We start from the raw sequence: 26579 nt of genomic DNA on the forward strand, positions 1-26579 counted from the left end.
TCATTTTTCGGCGAAGGACCATCACTATCTATTTGACCAAAATTGTATTTTTAACTATAAATTCATTTAGGCGTACCTGGCTCGGGTCAACATATAGACCCGATTTATACCTTGCTTATATTTTCCGCTACCTTATAGCGACGCACTTATCTACCTCCGGTTCACTCCTGTGAACATACGAGTTGACAACCAACGTTAGTCAATATTGTCAAATGGTGTTATCACCACCATTTGACCTGTTTGGCCGATATGACCAAACATTCGCATTTATAACAAAGCATGGTTTTTAACTATCCATTCACACGTCCGACCCATTCCGGAATTTACTACAAATATTCCTTTTTCTTACATTTTTAACCCATTTCGGCATACGCCGTGGGTATCCAATTAATCTCAACTTACATTTAGTCATCATGTGACTAAATTACCCTTTTATCCCCCTTTCCCATTAATAGTTACGCTATTAGTTAATTTTAAGAAAATTATAAATTCTTAGTCAATTCAAGACTAAACTACCATTTTGCCTCTTTTTACCATTAACATTGGTTTTGATCGTTTTTATTCGTTCCGACTCATTTCGGTTCATGTCGGAACCCATTTTTTCAAACATAATCCATTGTTGTATATATCGCCTATAAAACAACTACGTATACTACAAATGGGTGTAAGCTTTACTTACCTTGCATCCGATTTTGCTCTTTTTCCGCCCATTCGATCTGTTTGACCCGCTTCTTTCCCTAGCCTCCACCTAGCTTGTCGAGCGTCAAACTATTATCATAATCCGCAAGACGATTAGATTAGTCATCATTACTTATGACTATTTCATTTTATGGATTTCATGCCAAAACTACTATTCGACTTCATCATTGGTTAGTTTGACTTTTAGAAGTCAACTACCTTTAATCATACGATAGGCACAATTAAGTCAAATCAACATTATGATTAGAATCCGTTTTAACCCATATTTCACGTAATTAGTCAAATTAGCCAATTACGCATTTCTTTCATAATTTTATCATATCAATATTCATTCGGGCATTTTAACAAACATCTTGTAGGCGAGATTTTATACGCATATTTTATCTAATTTTGGTCATCGTTTTAACCAAGTTTTAATATCAAAATCATGCGTCTATGTCTAGTGTACATGAACTACACCTAGAACTAGCATCATGTAACACCTCGTAAAATCATACCCAATAAAATAAAGACACGTGTCATGTAAGGCAAACGTGTTATAAACCCGGATCAAGTTAAAAGATGTATGGTAGGATTTAAAAGTGTCGACATGTTAATTAATACCTCTGAGCGACCTATTTATAAATCCCAAACCTTAATATATTTAATAAACATCTGAAACCTGGTTATACTTAATGGTAAGTAATTTAAATCTCAAAGAAATGGATTCTATGAGTGTTTACGACAATTTTACATTCAAGACCTTTTCAAAAGAATCTAAGAACTTGTAAATGCATGGCATCACATGCAAGGGCATGCAAGACCTGAATACATGGCCCCACTGCTGGAAAGAGGCATAAGAATCGGAGACATAAAAGTTGCATGGTCAAAGCCTAAGAGTTCACAAAATTTTGTCATCTGATGAGGGCTTACGGACCGCAAGGAGGCCATCTTACGGTCCGTAAGGTGGCGGAGTTGGGCGAAAATAATTAAAAAGCGGATACGGACCGCAAAGCCAAGGGCTTACGGTCCGCAAGGTTTGTAACTGGGCATCTCGGATCAAGGTCGATTATGGACCGTATAGTTTTTAACTTACGGTCCGTAAGAGGTGCTTACGGATCGCAAGGACCTTTGCTTACGGTCCGTAAGGCTGTCACTGGCAGCAGAAAATGGCAGCTGCCTGTTATAACCGGTTGCACCGCCTTAAAGAGCTGGTTTTCGAAATACTGGAGCATGGCCAATAGTTTTGCATGCATAGGGACACATGGGTTGATCAGGGAACTCTCATAGGCTTGGGTGTGATGATCTTGTGCAATTTGGGTTGCTATATAAAGAGCTCAAGTTGCAACATTTCCATTTGCTCATTTCAATTGCACTTCAAGGACTTCTCTAGAGCTCTCTTGTCATCAAACAAGTTTTCTTAAGTTCCACAATCGTGCTTAGGACTTCAGTAAGCTTCCTTAACCTCTCTTAATTCAGTTTTATTAGTTTAATGGCCTAAAGTCAAACCCGTCGTAATTGAGGTTTGACTTAGGAATTAATCACTAATGGTCCAGTCAATTCTCGAATTAAAAGTAGCTTTGACTTGGTAATTATGTGGGTAATAAACCGTTAAAGGGGCACCCTCTGATTCCCACTCTAACTAGGTCAATTGTCGGGTCAAACTTGATTATAAAAAGTCAACAGAAAGCTAATTTTCAAATAAACTCATAATTAACAATGTAGAAGCCATGCAACCTGTTTTATCACTCATATAACTTGGTAATTAATGTAAGAACATGTCTAAACATGTTCAACCCGAAAATTTTCTGTTCAAGCTCGGTTCGGAACCGAAAGTCGCAAAAGTAGACTTTTTCTTTGACTTTCAGTTCTGACCCAATGTAGCATATTTTAGAAATGCCTTAGAGCTCTTTTAGGACTAGTTTATAGGTTAGTGTAACCCTCTGAGGTTATACAACTTGGTTCCTTAGTTATCCGATTCGTATGCATGTTTCCGTTATATGCCTAAATGTTGACTATTATGCCCTTTTGACCTTAAAACAAGATTTTTGAAAATGTGAAAGAATAGAAACCTTTATTACTGAATTATAAACTTGTCCTAAAATTTGACATCAGTTTGAGGTCTAGATTAGGAGTTATGCTCAATAGCGTAAATGGAAAGCATTTTATTAATTAAACGGCATAATTAGCATATAGCCTAGTTAAACCCAAATTTTGGTACCAAACTATTTACCCACTGATAAAAAATAATATATTGGGATTTTTAAAGATTTTTATTTATTTTTAGGCTGAGCATAACATAGGGTTCTAGCTTTAATTCGGTAATTGTCGGTTATACCCTTTTGGCCTATAAAATGAGTTTTACATAACATTTTTATACCAAACCTTTTGCTACTAATCTTATATGATAAATAAAATATTTTAAGCCTTCTGGAATGATAAAAATACCAGCTTTTCTTATAAAACCCGGAAATCGCTTAAAACCACCTTTTTACGCGTTTTAAACGCATAATATGTATTAAAACTATTTTAAGTATATAACACTTAATACCTACTGATATTTTAGTAAATTTTTATACTCTAACAGTAAGCAAAAGTTTTAAACTCAGATTTCCAGATTTGACCTTTAAACCTTATGTGAAATTACCAAAATGCCCCTTCGGTGCATAGTTTGATTATAAACAATAAATTTCACATATATGTAATACCCTACTGATATAACTTATTAAATAAAGTATTTTTACTGATTATATCAGACCTGAAACTCAGATTTATATTTAATCTCTTTTATAACCTTTTAAATGACCAAAATACCCCCTACGGGGCTAAATTTGAGTTTAAATTCGTTTTTGGCATAATGGAAGATATCTTACTGATGTCACAACATATTTAAGGCATATTAACTTAGGAAACCTGTATATGATTCTTATGGTTGCCCGTTATGCATTTTTCGCATTCAGTTCGGTTTATGTAGCTAGTTTGCATAAATTGACCGAAACGAGTCAAACCTTATCATTTTTGTCTCAAAATCCAGAATGTGTTTAGTTCATCCATATTATACAAGTTTTCAAACTTGTCGGGTCTAAATCACATTCTATTCCGGTCTTCGCTTAATCGTGCGTTTGAACCGTATAGCTTCCTTTAAAACTAACCGGTCTAAGTTAGGCTTAATTAAGACCCGTTAGGAATCTAATAGGTTATTAAAAACCTTCATTCCAGATTAGGAGCCCAGTAAAAGCTACTTGCACTCGCTGATTGTGATATATATACTTGCTCGGGTAAATACTTTTAACTTATTTTCCCTTATACGGGCTTGGGGTACGGTATATAAAATACCGCTTGGTCGGGCATTGAATTTTTAATCGTATGAAGGTTAATTTATTGAAATGACCCATTTAAATTGTTTTGTTTGCTTAAAGCCTTTGGGGGGTTAATGACCATGTCTCGGATATCCTTGGCATCATTCATTGAAATGGCCACGACCTTAGCACGGGGTGTAGGCATACACCTGCCAGTGCATATATAAATAAAAAGGTATAACCGTCGGTTCGAGAATAACTCGCCACGGGATTATCTCATGTGGTGTGTCTATTAATCTTTAACCCGGTATTCAGCCCGGGCTACTGAACATATAACGAACATGTAATTCTTTTACAAGTTTATATATAAATAATTATCCCAAGTTAATTGTATTTACCAGTGTAAACTGATGTATTTTCCAAAAAGGCTAAGTGCAGGTACTATCGGAATAGGCTGGCCTCTCCTAGCATCAATAAAAGAGTCTTGCAAGCTTAGATGCCTTTGAATTTGTTGAACAATGTATCTTTTAAATTTTGATCTGCCTGTGGATCTTTTTCAACCATTTGTAATACTTGATATTACTCTTCATTTGGTTTGAAATATATCTATCTTTTGCTTCCGCTTGCATTTAAATTGTGTTGTTTAACTATGACGATATCAATTACGTCACGATACTCCCCACCGGGCCCACCAGTAAAACGTGGAAATATCAGGGTGTGACAGGTTGGTATCAGAGCCAACATTGAGTGAATTAAACACTAGCCTTTCGTGTTTAATCTCAATGACACAGTTTGCACATTCCTTGATTTACGAGTCTAGACAAAGAACTTAGGACAAATCCTAATTTGTTTTATTTTTATTCTTTATATGTTTTCTTTGTTGTTATCTTTGTTTATATTGACAGGATCAACATGCCTCCAAGATTCAGGAGAGGAAGAGGAAAGACACCAATCACAGGCCACGACCATGAGGCCGGGCCATCACACAGACGAACCCCATCAGTCACCATGAGCACGAGTCCCCAGGAAGACTGGAGGACGTATCTGGAGCCAGCGAAGCGATCCGTCTCGCTAAGTTCGTCACCCTCGTATCACCACTCCTTTGGGCCACACTCAGAAAATGAGCCCCACGACTCTTAGCCTTCCTTCATCCCTCTCCAACGCTCAAACTCACACCACTCCTTCAATGACCCAACACCCTACTTCCAGAGCCGGTTTAACCCGGCCAATCAGGTACAAGAACCAGTGGGTTTTAACCCATTGGGACCGGAAGACCATTTTTCTAGAGGTCAAGATATGGATCTGGATGAAGACACCAATCCCGCTGAGCCACCGTCCGGAACCCCTACGCACCCCATCGAAATTTCTGATGGGTCATCATTTCATGGATCACCTTATCGTGGTCCAGATAGCTACGAGGCGAAGTTTGCCCAGTATGACTGGGTGTTTACTCCTTCTTACCACTCATCTCCGCATCAGCGGCAGCAGCACCAACAGCAGGATCCTTCCGAGGATTCGCATTTTGTGGCAGTCACTCCGCCACCACCACCACCAGTTCAACAGCCGCCTCCGGAGCCACCGAGGCGGAGAAGATCAAAGGCACGGATGTCCATGCGAGGGGGAGTCCGTATCAGCACCCCTCAACCCTCGAGTGGCAGCCACTACCCGCCACTTTATGAAGACCCACAGATGGGAGGGCCTTCAAACCCCGTCTCTGAGGTGAATTCTGCACCTATCGCGCCGCCACCAATGGGTTATGATAACCCAATTCCTGCATACGCCGGTTCAGCGGCGTACAACCCATTTGAGCAGCCGGCCTATACCAACTATAACTATGCTAATGTTGACCCATACCAGGAGGCATGGAACTACAATGCTCTTCATCCTGAAGGGCCCTATGGAGGTCCTTGGACCACTGGATACCCGACATATGGGTATCAGTACCTGCCACCTGCTCAACCTCTGCAGCCGCAGCAGCCGCAGCCGCCGCAGCCGCCGTAGATCCAGCCGCCTCAACAGCAGGAAATTCTTCACAGGTTGAGTCAGGTGGAGCAGGAGGTACGTGAAGAGCGTAGAAGCCACCAGGGATTTTTGAAAGGTTTAGCAAGTTTGATCAAGGGGAAGAGCATGAGGGATTTTTGAATTCCTTATTTATTTATTTCTATTGTAACTTCCTTGTTTTAAATCAAGTCCCTGTGTGGACATCTTTTTCTGTATTCAGTCCCTGCAAGGACTTGTATTATAAAAATAAAATGCCATTCCTTTTAAAAATAAATCTGCCATTATATATTAAATAAATCTTAAAGGCAAAACCTAGTTCATGTGTCATATTAAGACAGGGCCATGATGGTAGTTCCTTATTAAGATGCAGATTCTCGTTAACATCTAAAAACATGTTAACACTCCTGGCAAAATGTGATTCGATAAAATCACATAAGTCATCCTTATGTTGGACCATTCCAATTCCTTTTATTATTATATTAAACATCCAATAGGGATGTAATGCCTACGGGCTATATTCATTGTCATATAAGACGAAAGACAGTTGTGGTGTTCGACCCCCTGTCAAGAAGAGGTAATGAACTATGATCCAAACCTCAATACCTTGATCCTATAAGATCATGATTCAAAATTTAAAACAGTCCATGTGACTTGGCTTTTGTGCCATTAATATATTTTAATTATAACTAAGGATTATTATAATGAAAAATCCTGAATATATATATGCTTAACAAATTAATCAAAATGGTTTCTTAATACCATGGTTAATAATTCATCTAGAATGATAGAACTGTTATAGACCTCTGAATAAATTAAAATCATTATTCTATATAGCAGTCAAGCTACATGCCTGGGTCAGACGAAGTCAACAGTCGCCCCAGAGAGAATCATGACGCTTCCAAATTCAATGTAGCAGGAGCGGAATTACAAGCATTGATAGATAATGCTGTTACACGAGCCTTGGACAAGCAGTTCAATGAATCTAGTGGTACTCATGTCAGGACTCAGTCTGTACCACACTCTAAACCACCCTCAAGAACTCATACCGCTCACAAGAGTGATTCTCATCACTCGTCAAACCAGAGGAGTGTTCCATCTAAGAGAGTTGTGCTAAATCAAGAACCTCGTGATAAGGGTTGCTCTTATAAATATTTCATGTCATGCAAACCCAGGGATTTCACTAGGGAAAAAGGAGCTATTGACTGCATGACATGGTTAGACGAGATGGATACCGTGGTTGATATCAGTGGTTGCGCTGATAAGGATGTTGTGAGGTTTGTATCCCAGTTGTTCAAAGGTGAGGCACTAGCTTGGTGGAGGTCTTTGATCCAAGCTACTGGGAAAATCCCATTGTACAATCTGACATGGGATCAGTTTGTTGCTCTCATTAAGGAAAACCACTGCCCTCAGCATGAGGTTGAAAAGATTGAGGCTGATTTCTTGTCATTGGTTATGAAAAACCTGGATTGTCAAGCATACCTTATGAGCTTCAACACTATGTCAAGATTGGTTCCTTATCTTGTGACACCGGAACCCAAGCGGATAGCTCGTTTCATTGGGGGTTTAGCCCCAGAGATCAAGGCAAGTGTGAAGGCCTCTCGACCAGCTACTTTTAGATCTGCAGCTGATATATCATTGTCTCTTACTCTGGACGCGGTCAGGCAGAGATCGCTTAGAAACACTGATGCTGAGAAGAGGAAGCGTGAGGCTGATAACTCACGACGTTCAGATAAGAAACACAAGGGGAATTCCAACCACTAAAAGAGTTCTGGATCTAAGAAGGATGGTCAACAGTCGGGTGATAAGCCCAAATGTTAAATCTGTAAGAAGCACCATTTCGGGATGTGCAGATACGAATCGAAATCCCAATCATAGCCAAGAGCTTGTGGGATTTGTAAATCTTCTGAGCACAAGACATTAGACTGCAAGAAAATAAAGGATGCAACGTGCTACAACTGCAACGAGAAAGGGCACATCAAGTCCAACTGCCCAAAGTTTGCGAAGAAGACTGAGGATGGGAAAAAGACCAATGCTAGGGTCTTTCAGATGAATGCACAAGAGGCCATCCAGAACGACAACGTGATAACAGGTACCTTCCTTATAAATGATGTTTATGCAAGGGTGTTATTTAATTCTGGAGCAGATAAGACATTTGTTGATGATAAGTTTTGTAAGCTGTTAAATCTGCCTGTTAGAACCCTAAGCATAAAGTATGAGGTAGAATTAGCCGATGGTACCATAGAAACCGCATCAACAGTGTTAGATGGATGTTTCATATCCATTAGGAACCACTCCTTTCCGTTGTCCTTGCTTCCTTTAAAATTAGCTGGTTTTGACATAGTAATAGGCATGGATTGGTTATCCCATAACCAAGCTCAGATTGTGTGTGACAAGAAGCAAGTGGTGATCAAGACTCCTTATGGTGAGCCACTTACCATACAGGGAGATACTCAATATGGATTGCCTAAGCAAGTGTCTATACTTAAGGCATCAAGGTGTATGAAGAAGGGTTGTGTCATCTACATGGCACAAGTGACTATTGATGAGCCGAAGCCCAATATTGAAGACATCCCCGTCATTTATGAATATCCCGAAGTATTCCCTGAAGAACTACCTGGTTTGCCACCAGATAGGCAAGTAGAATTCAGAATTGACATTATTCCTGGAGCAGCACCTGTTGCAAGAGCACCCTACAGGTTAGCACCAACAGAGATGAAAGAATTGAGGACTCAGCTAGATAATTTATTGGCAAAAGGTTTCATTCGTCCTAGTTCGTCTCCTTGGGTAGCACCAATCCTGTTTGTAAAGAAGAAGGATGGATCGATGCGTCTATGCATCGATTATCGCGAGCTTAACAAGGTCGCAATCAAGAATAGATATCCATTATCCAGGATCGACGATCTGTTCGATCAACTGCAAGGGGCAAGTTACTTTTCAAAGATCGATTTGAGGTCAGGCTACCATCAGTTGAAGGTTAGAAACGAAGATGTCCACAAGACTGCATTTAGGACTCGTTATGGTCACTACGAGTTCCTAGTGATGCCTTTTGGGCTTACTAATGCACCAGCAGCGTTCATGGATCTCATGAACCGTGTCTGCAAGCCATACTTGGACAAGTTTGTTATCGTCTTCATTGATGACATTCTGATTTATTTAAGGAATCAAGCTGACCATGAGAAGCACCTTCGATGTATTCTGGAGCTACTCCAGCAAGAGAAGCTCTACGCCAAGTTTTCAAAGTGTGAATTTTGGCTTCGTGAAGTCCAGTTCCTTGGACATGTGGTTAGTAAGCGTGGTATCCAAGTGGATCCCGCTAAGACCGAAGCTATCATGAACTGGCAAGAGCCGAAGACGCCCACAGAGATTCGTAGCTTTTTGGGTTTGGCAGGATACTATAGGCGATTTATTGAAAACTTCTCAATGATTGCAGCACCCCTAACTTCAATAACCCGCAAGAATGTCAAGTTTGACTGGGGACCTAAGCAACAAGAATCCTTTGACATTCTCAAGCAGAAGTTGAGCAATGCACTTGTGTTGACATTGCCTGAAGGAATCAAAGAATTTGTGGTTTATTGTGATGCATCGCACACAGGTATGGGATGTGTGCTTATGCAGAAGGGCAAAGTTATTGCCTACGCTTCTCGACAATTAAAAGTGCAGGAGAAGAATTACACCACCCACGACTTGGAGTTGGGTGTCGTTGTATTTGCACTGAAACTTTGGAGGCATTACTTGTATGGTACCAAGTGTGTGATCTATTCGGATCACAAGAGCCTTAAACATTTGTTTAATCAGAGGGACCTAAACATGAGGCAGCGTCGATGGATGGAGACTTTAAATGACTATGATTGTGAAATCCGATACCATCCAGGCAAGGCGAATGTAGTCGCCGATGCCTTAAGTAGGAAGGAAAGGGTGAAGCAGATAAGGATCAATGCCAAAAGCATTGAATTAAAGAACAGTTTGAATGAAAGATTGTTAGCCATGCAGTAGGAAGCTATGTTGGAGGCTACCTATCCAAATGAAAAACTGGGAGTCACTGCAGAACAGTTATCATGTGGCAAGGATGGAATCCTAAGATTGAATGGACGAACATGGGTTCCAATCTATGGAGGACTTAGGGAAGTGATCCTTCAGGAAGCCCATAGTTCCAAGTATTCTGTTCATCCTGGAAGTGACAAGATGTACCAGGATTTAAAGGCAAATTATTGGTGGATAGGCTTGAAGAAGTCTATAGCCACTTATGTGGCCAAATGTTTGACGAGTGCTCAAGTTAAAGCAGAACATCAGAAGCCGTCAGGTTTGCTGCAACAGCCTGAACTTCCCACCTGGAAGTGGGAGATGGTGACTATGGATTTTATCACCAAGCTACCAAAGACAAAGTGAGGAAACGATACTATTTGGGTGATAGTGGATAGACTGACTAAGTCAGCCCACTTCCTACCTATTAAGGAGACACACAGCTCAGATAAGTTAGCTCAGCTGTACGTGGATGAGATTGTATCTCTCCACGGAGTGCCAGTGTCTATCATTTCTAATAGGGATACAAGGAATACATCGCACTTCTGAAAAAGTTTTCAGCAATCCCTATGCACTCGATTAAACTTTAGCACAGCATATCATCCTCAGACGGATGGTCAGAGTGAGCGTACAATTCAAACGCTGGAGGATATGTTAAGAGCTTGTGTCATTGATCTAGGTGGAAGTTGGGATGATCATCTTCCACTGATTGAATTTTCATACAATAATAGCTATCACTCTAGTATCCAAGCTGCACCATTTGAAGCTTTGTATGAAAGAAAGTGCAGGACGCCCGTTTGTTGGGCCGAAGTTGGAGATGTCCAACTAACAGGACCTGACATAGTCCTGGAGACGACAGACAAGATTATGCAGATAAGAGATCATCTCAAAGCTGCCAGGGATAGGCAGAAAAGCTACGCAGATAAAAGGCATAAACCTCTAAAGTTTAAGGTTGGTGACAAAGTGTTACTGAAGGTATCACACTGGAAAGGGGTAATGCGATTTGGTAAGAAAGGCAAGTTAAGCCCCAAATATATAGGACCATTCGAGATCATCGAATGCGTTGGAACAGTGGCTTACAAGTTAAATTTGCCTGAAGAGCTCAGTGGAATCCATAATGTGTTCCACATCTGCAATATGAAGAAATGTCTAGCTGATGAGTCACTAGTCATGTCACATAAGGATGTGCACATTGATGAGAGCTTGAAATTTGTTGAGAAACCTTTGTCGATCGAGGATCGACAGGTTAAGAAGCTTCGAAAGAAGCATGTGCCAATTGTGAAGGTCAAATGGGATGCCCGAAGAGGTCCCGAGTATACGTGGGAGGTAGAATCCACAATGAAAGAAAAGTACCCTCATTTGTTTCAGTAAATCTCGAGGACGAGATTTCTTTTAAGGGGGTGAGGATGTAACACCTCGTAAAATCATACCCAATAAAAAAAGACACGTGTCATGTAAGGCAAACGTGTTATAAACCCGGATCAAGTTAAAAGATGTATGGTAGGATTTAAAAGTGTCGACATATTAATTAATACCTCTGAGCGACCTATTTATAAATCCCAAACCTTAATATATTTAATAAACATCTGATATATATAAACCTGGTTATACTTAATGGTAAGTAATTTAAATCTCAAAGAAATGGATTCTATGAGTGTTTACGACAATTTTACATTCAAGACATTTTCAAAAGAATCCAAGAACTTGTAAATGCATGGCATCACATGCAAGGGCATTCAAGACCTGAATACATGGCCCCACTGTTGGAAAGAGGCATAAGAATCAGAGACATAAAAGTTGCATGGTCAAAGCCTAAGAGTTCACAAAATTTTTTCATCTAATGAGGGCTTACGGACCGCAAGGAGGCCATCTTACGGTCCGTAAGGTGGCGGAGCTGGGCGAAAATAATTAAAAAGCAGATACGGACCGCAAAGCCAAGGGCTTATGGTCCGCAAGGTTTGTAACTGGGCATCTCAGATCAAGGTCGGTTGCGGACCGTATAGTTTTTAACTTACGGTCCGTAAGAGGTGCTTACGGACCGCAAGGACCTTTGCTTACGGTCCGTAAGGCTGTCGCTGGCAGCAGAAAATGGCAGTTGCCTGTTATAACCGGTTGCACCGCCTTAAAGAGCTGGTTTTCGAAATACTGGAGCATGGTCAATAGTTTTGCATGCATAGGGACACATGGGTTGATCAGGGAACTCTCAAAGGCTTGGGTGTGATGATCTTGTGCAATTTGGGTTGCTATATAAAGAGCTCAAGTTGCAACATTTTCATTTGCTCATTTCAATTGCACTTCAAGGACTTCTCTGGAGCTCTCTGGTCATCAAACAAGTTTTCTTAAGTTGCATAATTGTGCTTAGGAATTCAGTAAGCTTCCTTAACCTCTCTTAATTCAGTTTTATTAGTTTAATGGCCTAAAGGCAAACCCGTCGTAATTAAGGTTTGACTTAGTAATTAATAACTAATGGTCCAGTCAATTCTTGAATTAAAAGTAGCTTTAAGTTGGTAATTATGTGGGTAATAAACCGTTAAAAGGGCACCCTCTGATTCCCACTTTAACTAGGTCAATTGTCGGGTCAAACTTGATTATAAAAAGTCAACAGAAAGCTAATTTTCAAATAAACGCATAATTAACAACGTAGAAGCCATGCAACTTGTTTTATCACTCATATAACTTGGTAATTAATGTAAGAACATGTCTAAACATGTTCAACCCGACAATTTTCTGTTCAAGCTCGGTTCGGAACCGAAGGTCGCAAAGTAGACTTTTTCTTTGACTTTCAGTTCTGACAATGTAGCATATTTTAGAAACGCCTTAGAGCTCTTTTAGGACCAGGTTATAGGTTAGTGTAACCCTCTGAGGTTATACAATTTGGTTCCTTAGTTATCCGATTCGTATGCATGTTTCCGTTATATGCCTAAATGTTGACTATTATGCCCTTTTGACCTTAAAACAAGATTTTTGAAAATGTGAAAGAATAGAAACATTTATTACTGAATTATAAACTGTTCCCTAAAATTTGACATCAGTTTGAGGTCTAGATTAGGAGTTATGCTCAATAGCGTAAATGGAAAGCTTTTTATTAATTAAACGACATAATTAGCATATAGCATAGTTAAACCCAAATTTTGATACCAAACTTTTTACCCAGAGATATAAAATAATATTTTGGGATTTTTAAAGATTTTTATTTATTTTTTGGCTGAGCATAACATAGGGTTCTAGCTTTGATTCGGTAATTGTCGGTTATACCCTTTTGGCCTATAAAATGAGTTTTACATAACATTTTTATAGCAAACCTTTTGCTACTAATCTTATATGATAAATAAAATATTTTAAGCCTTCTGGAATGATAAAAATACCAGCTTTTCTTATAAAACCCGGAAATCGCTTAAAACCACATTTTTACGCGTTTTAAACGCATAATATTTATTAAAACTACTTTAAGTATATAAGACTTAATACCTACTAATATTTTAGTAAATTTTTATACTCTAACAGTAAGCAAAAGTTTTAAACTCAAATTTCCAGATTTGACCTTTAAACCTTATGTGAAATTACCAAAATGCCCCTTCGGTGCATAGTTTGGTTATAAACAATAAATTTCACATATATGTAATATCCTACTGATATAACTTATTAAATTAAGTATTTTTACTGATTATATCAGACCTGAAAATCAGATTTATATTTAATCTCTTTTATTACCTTTTAAATGACCAAAATACCCCCTACGGGGCTAAATTTGAGTTTAAATTCGTTTTGGGCATAATGGAAGATATCTTACTGATGTCACAACATATTTAAGGCATATTAACTTAGGAAACCTGTATATGATTCTTATGGTTGCCCGTTACGTATTTTTTGCATTCGGTTCGGTTTATGTAGCTAGTTTGCATAAATTGACCGAAACGAGTCAAACCTTGTCATTTTTGTCTCAAAATCCAGAATGTGTTTAGTTTACCCATATTATACAAATCTTCAAACTTGTCGGGTCTAAATCACATTCTATTCCGGTCTTCGCTTAATCGTGCGTTTGAACCGTATAGATTCCTTTAAAACTAACCGGTCTAAGTTAGGCTTAATTAAGACCCGTTAGGAATCTAATAGGTTATTAAAAACCTTCGTTCCAGATTAGGAGCCCAGTAAAAGCTACTTGCACTCGCTGATTGTGATATATATACTTGCTCAGGTAAATACTTTTAACTTATTTTCCCATATACGGGCTTGGGGTACGGTATATAAAATACCGCTTGGTCGGGCATTGAATTTTTTATCGTATGAAGGTTAATTTATTGAAATGGCCCGTTTAAATTGTTTTGTTTGCTTAAAGCCTTTGGGGGGTTAATGACAATGTCCCGGATATCCTTGGCATCATTCATTGAAATGGCCACCACCTTAGCACTGGGTGTAGGCATACACCTGCCAGTGAATATATAAATAAAAAGGTATAACCGCCAGTTCGAGAATAACGATTATATCATGTGGTGTGTCTATTAATCTTTAACCCGGTATTCAGTCCGGGCTACTGAACGTATAACGAACATGTAATTCTTTTACAAGTTTATATATAAATAATTATCCCAATTTATAAAATACTTTTGTGCCTTGTGCATTCAAATCAATTTTCCTAAACCTTTTCAAAATGAGTCAGTTAATTGTATTTACCGGTGTAAACTGACGTATTTTCCAAAAGGCTAAATGCGGATACTAATCGGAATAGGATGGCCTCTCCTAGCATCAATAAAAGAGTCTTGCAAGCTTAGATGCCTTTGAATCTGTTGAACAATGTTTCTATTAAATTTTGATCCGCCTGTGGATCTTTTTCAACCATTTGTAATACTTGATATTAGTCTTCATTTGGTTTGAAATATATCTATCTTTTGCTCCCGCTGTGCATTTAAATTGTGTTGTTTGACTATGACGATATCAACTACGTCACGATACTCCCCACCGGGCCCACCGGTAATACGTGGAAATATCGGGGTGTGACACATCACAACATAAATGTTCATACATTTAACACCCTAACTCAAGTGTTCATATTCTTGTCATAAAACCCACTTAGCACACATATGGGTAATCATCAAATCCTTAGTCTTTAACACTAATTCAGCAAGTTTTCGACTAGGGTTTGTTTTCTAAACATAGATTCATCTTAGTTTCACCCAAACTTCAATCATTCAAGCTTGAATATCAATTATCATAAGTTCATCAAAAATCTCAACTTCATAATACCTTATGATCCCCAAGATTTGGTGATCACGAATTTGTGTTCATGCATTTGATTTGGGCTAGATTTGACCTTCAATTTTGTTGATTTTGGGTGAACTAGGGTTTCACCCATTTTGGTCTCTGATGTTCGATCCAGAACACACACTTTGTGTGTGTTTGGATTTTTTTATTTTTGTTTTAATAATAATTATTTTCACACTTAACCCTTTTAGTCCCTCTAGTTTCTAAAAGTTATAAAAAGGTTACTAAATCAAGTTCCTTCATTATTTTAAAATACTTAACTAACTAGGTTGATATTCCTAGTTACTTAGTGGGTCCCGGGAGTTATAACCCGTTTTATTTTATGTCCCGTTAACTTGGGCTTCTTAGAAACTTACTTTTCTCAAAGCATTTATTCTCCTTTTAATTAGTATCAAGTTTATTCATTTAAATCCTAATATTTACCGGGCTAATTTTTATCACTAACGATATTTTACCCGTCGTCACTATTAACGTGGTTTGATTACCAAACCCGTTTTTGGGGTGTTACAATAACGGCCATTGTTTTGTTAACATACCGAACCGAAATGACTGAACAACATTTGTAACGATACCGATATTTATTTTTAATGTTATTTTACTTTCGATGAACTGGCACCATATCGTTATCTTAACATAACGACCGAGCCAAGCAACATCTGTACCGGTAATGGATATCATACCTTTATAATAGCGAATCAAGCTGAAACTGGACGTACAAAATCGAGTTTGCTACTGGTATTTATTATTATTGTTTTTGCTTTCGATAAGCTGACACCGTGTGGATATCGTACTGTACCAAACAACATCGGTATGACATGTATTCATTTTTATGATTTGTGGTTTCGATAATTTTTCATTTTTGCAACTTTGTATGTGACGATAAATGAATATCGATATGTGGCGATCTAAATCAATCGATATCGTTCGAACACCATCGGTGTAAGCACATGTGTTCGTTTTTATCGATCTCGGTCGATGTAAAACACGTGTTGCTTTCTATATGGAGTGCATGTATTGTATCAGTACTATAATATAACGAATCAATACCAATCCAATGCTCGCGGTAATGTCTCGCCGCAACTCGCGGTCAAATAACCAAGTTAAAATAAAACAGAAAACACTTAAATATATTACATAAAAATGTTATTAAAAAATAGATGAACAAGATGATAGGGAAAGAAGACACGTATAAGCGGAAAAGAATCCATAGCCGTGCCAATTACAAGTGAAGTATTATTTCATGTACATTATAACTTTAAAGAAAAACGATCTCTATATTTTTAAGATTGAAGAAACACGGAATCACCGCAGAGGTGATTGGAACTGCTTTCTCTGAGAGGATGGAGAATCACAATCTATTCTTCCTATTGAATCTAGATCTGCAATGGAGAAGAGAGAAAAGTGGAGATGTAGAGACGATGTTGGTGCAGTCATCTGTCGTCTTCGTCTTATGTCGAGTCTCGGGTTCGTTAAAGATCAGATTAGGCATGAAATATGAAAATATTGAAGGCTGGCCGTTTGAAGACAAACTTCCGTCTGAATTGTTGCTGGCCGTTTGAAGTCTCACCGTTTGAAAGGTGACCGTTTGAAGGATGGCATGTCATCTTCAAACGGTCAGGTGTCTCCTATAAATACATGTCAAACGGTTTCAGTTGTAAGGTTCTGATTTTCGACGGCGAAGCCCTGTCAAAGTGTATTTGTACTGTAAAAGTGTTAAAGATCAATAATAGAGACAATTAAAAGTGAATACAAGCTGAACGAAGACCGAATCAATGAATTCCGCCTCTGATTTGGTCTAAGCACTCTTCTGATAGACTCGTCAGGTCGTTTCACGATCCTACAGACGACCTGTAGGGAAATAATTCATTTTTTCCAGCTACAAAAGGTGTATATGCCCCATATCTCTTCACTTAACAATGAGGTGAAGACCTATGTATATAGGAGACATTGGTAACCCTAACCTCAATGGGCCAGACTCAGTTAGGGGTTGTCTCTACAAGCCCACAGCCTAGTGTAGTGTAAACTACAATGCGCTGAGCTTCGCGGGTTAGTGCGCAATAATAAATAACATAATAAAATGTGATAACATAAATGACCGATCGTTTGAGTCGGGTTCCATACCATACCTCTACAAAGATCCAAGACGTAGACAATTTCTTCTAGATTTGTTTGGTAATTATCTTTATGTAATAAATAACATAATGAGAAAAAATGCCCGTATAGTCCCTGTGGTTTTGCCTTTTTTCACCTATAGTTTCAAACTTTCTAAAATTACCTGAATAGTCCCCAAGTTTTCATTTTTTGTTCCCGGATAGTCCCTGGGTCTAACTTCAGTTTGTTTTCTCTGTTAAGAGGGTGTGAAATGACAAAAATACCCTTTTCTTAAAAGGCTAAACTATAGGGACTAACCGGGCATCTTCTTCATTTTTATTTATCAAACCCCACCACCACACTTCATCTTCAACCTCCACCCACCATCACCCTCCTCCACCCTCCACCATCGCCGCACACCCCCTTTTCTCCTCTCCCCCTCGTTCTTCTGATCCAGCCTCAAATGGACACAGTGGGTGTCACGGCCCCCTTGCCCGGTTTGACCCGGTCCAGGAGCCGTGAGACAGAAAAACCCGTGGTATTCATGTTTACAGCGGAAGTCTTAACAGGATCGTTTTAAACTCGAAAATGCCCGAGTATTATTTATTTAATAATGCGGGATACACCCCATAATTTACAGTAGAGGAATATCACAGGAATTCCCTTTATTTTACAAAACATGTTTATTTATTTATTTAATTTGAGCCACTACCTCAAGCTTAGGAGTGCTCCATAGCACTTGTGTAGATGTAGAGACGAGGTTGGTGCAGTCATCTGTCGTCTTCGTCTTATGTCGAGTCTCGGGTTCGTTAAAGATCAGATTAGGCATGAAATATGAAAATATTGAAGGCTGGCCGTTTGAAGACAAACTTTCGTCTGAATTGTTGCTGGCCGTTTGAAGTCTCACCGTTTGAAAGGTGACCGTTTGAAGGATGGCATGTCATCTTCAAACGGTCAGGTGTCTCCTATAAATACATGTCAAACGGTTTCAGTTGTAAGGTTCTGATTTTCGACGGCGAAGCCCTGTCAAAGTGTATTTGTACTGTAAAAGTGTTAAAGATCAATAATAGAGACAATTAAAAGTGAATACAAGCTGAACGAAGACCGAATCAATGAATTCCGCCTCTGATTTGGTCTAAGCACTCTTCTGATAGACTCGTCAGGTCGTTTCACGATCCTACATGTGGTATCAGAGCTCAGGAGGAAGAGTTCTTACCGTTTAGCTCGTTTTCGCTAGCAAATTCTGATTTTCTACACCTTCTGTTCAAAGCCGATACTTTTCACGGTTAAAATCAGTTCAAAACTTCACACTGTGTTCGGAATTGATAATAGACAAAGCCTTGAAAGTTTCAGCTTAAAATTCGAAGTAAAAATGGTGAAAATTGACTAAAAACTGATGACCGTTTGAACGAGAACAGAATCTGACCGTTTGAACTTGTCATCCAATCGTTTGAAAGAGTACCCTTCCGTTTGAAAAGGAGTCTATCGTTTGAAACTGACATCCAATCGTTTGAATCAGGAACCTATCGTTTGAAATTGACACGTTCCGTTTGAAATGATGGTTTCCGTTTGAACTGATCGTTTGAAGCAGTCCTATCGTTTGAAGAGTATCACTTCCGTTTGAAGTTTACTTCCGATCGTTTGAACCAACTTTCGTTTGAAAGCAGATATAGTTTGAACTTGATATTTAGCTTATTAATACTGTCTTGAAATACGTGTTTCCAAATCATGGATATCAATTTCTTAATATGACTCAAGAAACATTTGATAGAATAAAAATATTAAAGAAAGAATTTGATTCATTTTCAGGTTATCCAGGAGAAAACACTAAGGATATCATTGGGAGATATAGACTTCTTGTTCGTTCAATGTCTAAAATTGGTATAACTAAAGAACCAGCAGAATGGGTTGAAAAATTCGTCAGTGCTTTACCGAAAGAAGAATGGGAAGATTACATCTTGAACTTGAAAAGTTCTGGAGAATTTTCTCAACTGACAATTTGTCCACTCGTTGAAAGAATTGAAGAACAGATGAGGATTAATGATGAAAAGAAGAAAAGCCAAAATGGTGACCAAAGGGCAAAGGAAGAAAAAACTTCAAAAGTTGGAGAATCTGGGAAGAATGCATCAGTGTGTTTCAAATGTGACAACTTTAAGACTAATAATGACAAACTCGTAAAAGTTGCAGAGAGTTTGGCATTTGAGATCAAGAAGTTGAAAGACGAGAAGCAGAATGATGAGAAGCAGATTCTTATATTAAAGGAAAGGTGTGAAAAGATGAAAATTGAAAAATCAAAAATTGAGAAAGATTTTCAAAATCAAATGAAAATTCTTGAAGATGGGAGAGATGTGTTTAGCAAAAACAACATTGAAAAACAAAAAATGATAAATTCCCATCTTCAGAAAATTATAAAATTGGAAAAAGAAGGTGAATTTGCTAAAAAGAAAATCAAAGAGTTGGAAAATGAGCTTGAAAGCAAACATAAATCTTCAGAAGAGTTAGATTTCTGGATAAAGCTTGAGAATAAGAATCTGAAAGCAAATGAATCAAAACTTCAGGAACAGATAAAAGTTTTGGAAAATGAAAAGTCTGTTCTTGAAAATTTGAAGAATTAGAATGAAGAAACAATCAAGACTCATTTTGGGAGAATATCTCGGCTTGAATGTGAAGCTGAGAATTCAAAGAACAAAATTGAGGAACTTGAAAAGAAATTGATAGGTTTTGTGACTGCATCAGACAATGTGAATTTTCCCTGTCCAAAACCAATCAATTCTGTTCTAATAAGTGACAATGTCACAAACTTTGACAAAGTCAAAGTTGAAGATTGTGATGAGAAAACTGATGATGAAAATGAGAAATTTTATTCAGCAGATGAGTCTGAGACAGAGTCTGATGCTGAAATTAAGAAAAAGAAAATAGTTTTGAAATTAAAAGGAAAAGTTCAGAAAACTGTTCTGCAATCAACTGAAAAGGGAGAATGCTCTAAGCAAAAACCTTTGAAGAAGAAAGTGGAACAGAAACAAAAAATTAAAAATGAGAAATTTGTTCAAAAAGAAAATAAAAGTTCATCAGTGCAATCATCCAATCGCAATCAGAAATCAAAAAAATTTAAAAATGAAAACTAAAAAATTGTTGGAAATAAGTGGTGCAGGTCGGACCACAGTGCTCAAAAGCCAAATCCAGCAAACAGAAGAAAGGAATATCACCAAGCTAAACAATGCTATGATCTGAGCGTTTGGTGTGAAAATGGTGATTGGTACGATAACAGAGTGTGTTACAGATGCGGCTATCAAGGACACATTGCTGTTAACTGCCAGAATTGGAGCTATGAGACCAGGAGATGCTTTAACTGCAACATCAAAGGTCATATTGCCAAAGATTGCCCAAGGAGATCAAATGAAAGATCGAGGGTTGAATCTCAGATAGTGGCAAGAATTCCAGTCAAGGTCAAGCCCAAAGAACTGAAAGTTCAAGAACCAAAAGTTCAAGAACAGAAAGTTCAAGAGACGAAAGTGAAGCTTTCTCAAGGGCAAAAAGACAGACTGAGGAAGAAGAGGAAGAAAGCTCGTGAGTATTTGGAGAAGATCTTGTCCTCGGATTCATCCGTTGGAAAGAATAAGAGTTCTGATTAGTCAACTTCCTCGGCTGCAAAGTTAAGATGAATTCATCAGATACAAATCCGAGGACAAAAGAAGAAAAGAAGATGGTAACATTTAGTGGCAATGAATCTGTTTCTTCGAAAACAAAGGAGCCACATGTCGGCGATGAATCTGACAGATCAAAGTCGGACAAGCCACATTCAGGCGATGATTCTGGTTCTTCAAAGCCAGAGGAGCCAGTAGTTGAGGTAAGATCTGAGAATTTAAGTTTAACAATGGATGATGTAAACTTTCCACCATTGTTGAACAAGAATTCGAAATCACCCAAGGACCGTCAGGCTTGGGTGAATCTGTTTAAATAGAAAAACCTGACTTGCCGGAGTTCCCAGGTTGGTAAGCGTGGAACATGAATCGGCACATTTCTTGAGAAATTTCACTCTGGTGATTTTTCTCCTTTCATGTGGTAAATCAGGGACATTAAGTTGTACTTGATTTTCTACAAGTGTTATCAAAGGTGATGAGGTAACCCCGAACCTACAAATGATTGGTAATCAAACTTATTTTCTGGAAAAACCATTCTGATTAAAACAAACTTAAGTGTTTTGAAATCACAATGGGAAAATAGTTTGTTGTGAGGGGGAGTTCTGATTGTTTAAGCCAAACGGATGGAGAATTGTAGTGATTCTCATCAAGTTGTCAAGTTTGTACAGTTTGTTTCAAATTTTCCCAGAAAATCAAAATTGAAACGTATTTTGATTTTAGGGGGAGTAAAATTTTAAAAAAAATTAGAAAATTTGAAAATGTCAAAAACATTGAAAAATTCAAAATGAGTTTTGCTGAAACAAGAGGAAATGATAGTAGATCAGTTGGACTGTCACAGCATGCTAAAGAATTGGAGAGATAAAATGTGATAAGCGGTCTCACTAAAGATGTGACGATAGGCTCAGCTGGACTAGTAGATTTGCGATAACGATACAAACTTAAATGAAAAAGCCTAGTTCTAGTGGAAAACATGATTGAAAGCATAGTACTTAGTTTTGTCCTTCTTGATTGTGTGCCTACTCAGTAATCGCTGATTGTCAAAAGACATAAAACTGGTTAAGTTTGTGAACTTTCACAACTTTGCTAAAAAGTCGCTGTGATTGTGCATTTCATTTTGCAAAGAGGAATATCACAGGAATTCCCTTTATTTTACAAAACATGTTTATTTATTTATTTAATTTGAGCCACTACCTCAAGCTTAGGAGTGCTCCATAGCACTTGTACTTGATTCACAGTAGGTCACCTGAAACATGTTGTAAAATATTTTGTCAGCGGGGAAATACTGAGTGAATCATTCATTTTGATAAAATGACACATTGTTATAATATACAGTATTAAGAGCGATTACAATGTTTATATATCAACCAATTACCCAACAGTATTTGTCACTCGACTCGTTTCTGTGACTATGGTCATATCACCCATTGGCTAACCCGTTGTCCAATGGTGACGATTATCAAGTAATGTATACAAAACCCCACATACTGGCTGTAATTGAAGACTACAAAGACTTAATCCCTGTAATTATAACTTTGGAAACAAATATGATTTTGAAAGTAAATTTGGTAAAAAAGAGAATGACTCACATTGCAAGTTTATACGAGCAGGGTTTAGCCTACTGATAAGCCGAATAACCTAGTTTAAACAACAATGCACACGAACCAGGTTAGTAACTAATACAGCATTTATGATAACTCACGAGATACAACTCTCACAACGAATGACAAAGTGCCATACTAAACATCCATCGATTTAACGACGAATGACAAAGTATAACCCTAATGCGGGCAGCACTTAAACATCCATTGGATAGTTTCAATCGATCGGATATTTAATCGTAGCAGCGATCGAGTTAATACCCGGTGTTGTGGCAGCACCTTACTATATGAAATTATACTTTTGAACACCCTAACTTCGTTTATGAAAGATTTCGTCGACACGACTGAACTGCTCATGATCTAACCTATTTATAGCTGAAAAGTGGTGTTCTCGCGGCCCACGTAAAACATAAGCAAAACTTTACGCGGCCCGCGTGGCCGCCTAGTCTAGGCATAGGTCTGATTGGTCATGAGTAGGTCCCCAGATGGTTAACACGTGGCCCCGGAATACTTATCCGATCAAACGTAAGTTGACGCGGCCCGCGTAAGGATATGCTTAACCTTTACGCGGCCCGCCTGGACTCCTAAAACTTATCCGGTTTGATCATTAAGTTGCAGCGGCCCGCGTAAGGTTAAGCTACCCCTTACGCGGCCCGCCTAAAACCCATTTTTCTTGTTTTCTTTATTTTTCAAGCTGGTTAGGGTTTTAGGGGTCCAGGTTTCCACGTATGGATAGATTAGGGACATTTTTGAAGGTTCTTACATCCTACCCACCTTAATTAAAATCTCGTCCTCGAGATTTATTGAAATAAGTGTGGATACTTTCGCTTCATTTCTGATTCCAGCTCCCAGGTGTATTCAGGTCCTCTCTTTGAATCCCACTTGACCTTAACTAGCACCAGTCGCTTGTGCTTGAGAAACTTAATCTTTCTATCTTCTATTTGAAGTGGTTTTTCAGAAAACTTTAATTTTTCATTTACTCGCACATCTTGGAGAGGTACTACCAGGGATTCGTCAGATAGACATTTCTTGAGGTTGGATACATGAAATACATCATGTACTCCTGCTAGTTCTTCTGGTAGTTGTAACCGGTAAGCAATCGGTCCTATTCGTTGGATTACTTGAAATGGTCCTATGTACCTTGGGCTCAGCTTTCATTTCTTTCCGAATCGTACTATTCCTTTCCAAGGAGAAACTTTCAAGAGTACCTTATCACCGATTTGAAATTCTAGTGGCTTGCGTCGATTGTCTGCATAACTCTTCTGGCGATCTCGAGCTGTCTTTAGTCTTTCTTTGATTTGCGTTATCTTGTCGGTGGTCTCTTGCACAATCTCAGGTCCTGATAATTGACTTTCTCCTATTTCTGCCCAACAAACTGGAGTTCTACACTTGTGTCCATACAGTGCCTCGAATGGGGCAGCTTCAATGCTTGCATGATAACTATTGTCATAGGAGAATTCGATTAAAGGTAAATGATCATCCCAATTTCCACCATAATCTATTACACATGCCCTAAGCATGTCTTCCAAGGTTTGAATGGTTCTTTCACTTTGTCCGTCTGTTTGGGGATGATAAGCTGTACTTAAATTTAATCGTGTACCCATGGCTTCTTGGAAACTTGTCCAGAAATGTGAAGTAAAACGACTATCCCTATCTGATACAATGGAGAGTGGAACTCCATGTAGGGATACTACTTCGTCTACGTACAACTTGGCTAACCTTTCCATACTAAAGGTCTCCTTCATAGGTAGAAAATGAGCTGACTTGGTTAATCTATCCACAATTACCCAAATCGCATCATTACCTTTTCTGGTTTTAGGTAACTTGTTAACAAAATCCATAGTTATCAGTTCCCATTTCCAAACAGGCATCTCTAACTGTTGAAGTAACCCTGAAGGTTTCTGGTGTTCTGCCTTAACTTGTGAACAAGTAAGACACTTAGATACATAACTAGCTATGTCCCTTTTCATTCCTATCCACCAGAAATTATTTCTTAAATCTTGATACATCTTATTATTTCCAGGGCGCATAGTATACCTAGATTTATGGGCTTCCTCTAAAATTTTATTTCTTAATTCTCCTTGCTTAGGTACCCAAATCCTTTTCTTGTGGAATCTCCAAATTCCATCAGCTCCTTGCTCCAATTCTTTGATTCTTCCTTTCATTCCTTCAGCATCATCTTTGATTGCTGTGGTTTGAACATTCTTTAATTGTTCTATTAAATCTAACTGTAGATTTAATCTAAGAGCACGAATTTGTTTTTGTTTTTCATGATACTTACGACTTAGGGCATCTGTAACTACATTTGCCTTTCCTTCGTGATATTGAATATCACAATCGTAATCGCTTAGAATTTCCATCCATCTTCTTTGTCTCATGTTCAATTCTTTTTGCCCAAATATGTACCTTAAACTTTTATGATCCGTATAGACAGTAAACTTTCTTCCATACAGATAATGTCTCCAAATTTTAAGGGCAAAAATTACTGCTCCTAATTATAGATCGTGAGTTGTATAGTTTTCCTCGTGCTTTTTCAATTGCCTTGAGGCATACGCAATTACCTTTTTGCATTGCATTAACACACATCCTAATCCTAGCATAGAAGCATCGCAGTAGACTTCAAAATCTTCGGTTCCATCTGGTAATGCTAAGATTGGGGCATTAGTTAACTTTTGCTTTAAAATCCTAAAAGCCTCCTCCTGTCTGGGTCCCCATACAAATTTTGCGGCTTTACAGGTTAGCTTGGTTAATGGCACGGCTATTTTAGAAAAATCTTTAATAAAACATCTATAGTATCCGGCTAATCCTAGAAAACTTCTAACTTCCGTAGCCGATTGCGGGGCCTTCCATTTGGTAATAGCTTCAATCTTGGAGGGATCTACGTGAATACCTTCGTGATTTACCATGTGTCCTAAAAATTGCACTTCCTGTAGCCAAAATTCACACTTCGAGAATTTGGCGTAAAGCTTTTCTTTTCTTAACAAAGTTAAGAGTGCATGCAAGTGCTCACAATGTTCCTCCTGACTTTTGTAGTAAATAAGTATATCGTCGATGAAAACGATTACAAATTTATCCAAATACGGTTTACTGATTCTGTTCATCATGTCCATGAATGCTGCAGGAGCATTAGTTAATCCGAAGGGCATGACTGTAAACTCGTAATGTCCATACCTAGTTCTGAAAGCAGTTTTAGGTATGTCTTCTTCTTGTACCTTCAATTGTTGATATCCGGAGCGCAAATCTATCTTAGAAAAATATCTAGCTCCTTGCAATTGATCAAATAGATCATTAATCCTAGGTAATGGGTATCGGTTCTTAATTGTAACCTTATTTAATTCCCTATAGTCGATACACATTCTCATCGATCCATCCTTCTTTTTTACAAACAACAATGGAGCTCCCCATGGAGAGGAACTTGGTTGTATAAAGCCTTTACTTAGTAATTCATCTAACTGTTTCTTTAATTCCAGCATTTCAGTAGGTGCTAACCGATAGGGTGCCTTGGCTATCGGTATAGTTCCTGGAATTAGATGAATTCTAAATTCTACTTCCCTATCGGGTGGTAATCCTGGTAGGTCTTCTGGAAAGACATCTGGGTATTCTGATACTATTGGTATGTCCTCCAGTTTCTTACTTTTGGTATCAACAACTACCGAAACCATATATGATATTCCTTGTTTTCTTGAATAACTGGCCAACTTCATTACTGAAATAAATTTCAGTGGCTTTTGTGGCTTATCTCCGGTACTCATTACTAATTCTCCTGTAGGTGTGTGGATTTCTATGGAATTTTTATCACAAAGAATTCGAGCATGGTTGGCTACTAACCAATCCGTTCCTAACACGACATCTAATCCGACTAAATTCATAGGTAATAGGTTTGCAGAAAATTTATGGCTTAAAAGTTCTATTTTTCCTTCTCGCAAAACTTTATCTATTTTAACAGAATTTCCATCGGCCGTTTCGACTGTGAAAGTCTGCCTAAGGTTGGT

The sequence above is a fragment of the Helianthus annuus genome, chromosome 16 (assembly GCF_002127325.2).
Source record: "Helianthus annuus cultivar XRQ/B chromosome 16, HanXRQr2.0-SUNRISE, whole genome shotgun sequence".
Classification (NCBI taxonomy): Eukaryota; Viridiplantae; Streptophyta; class Magnoliopsida; order Asterales; family Asteraceae; genus Helianthus; species Helianthus annuus.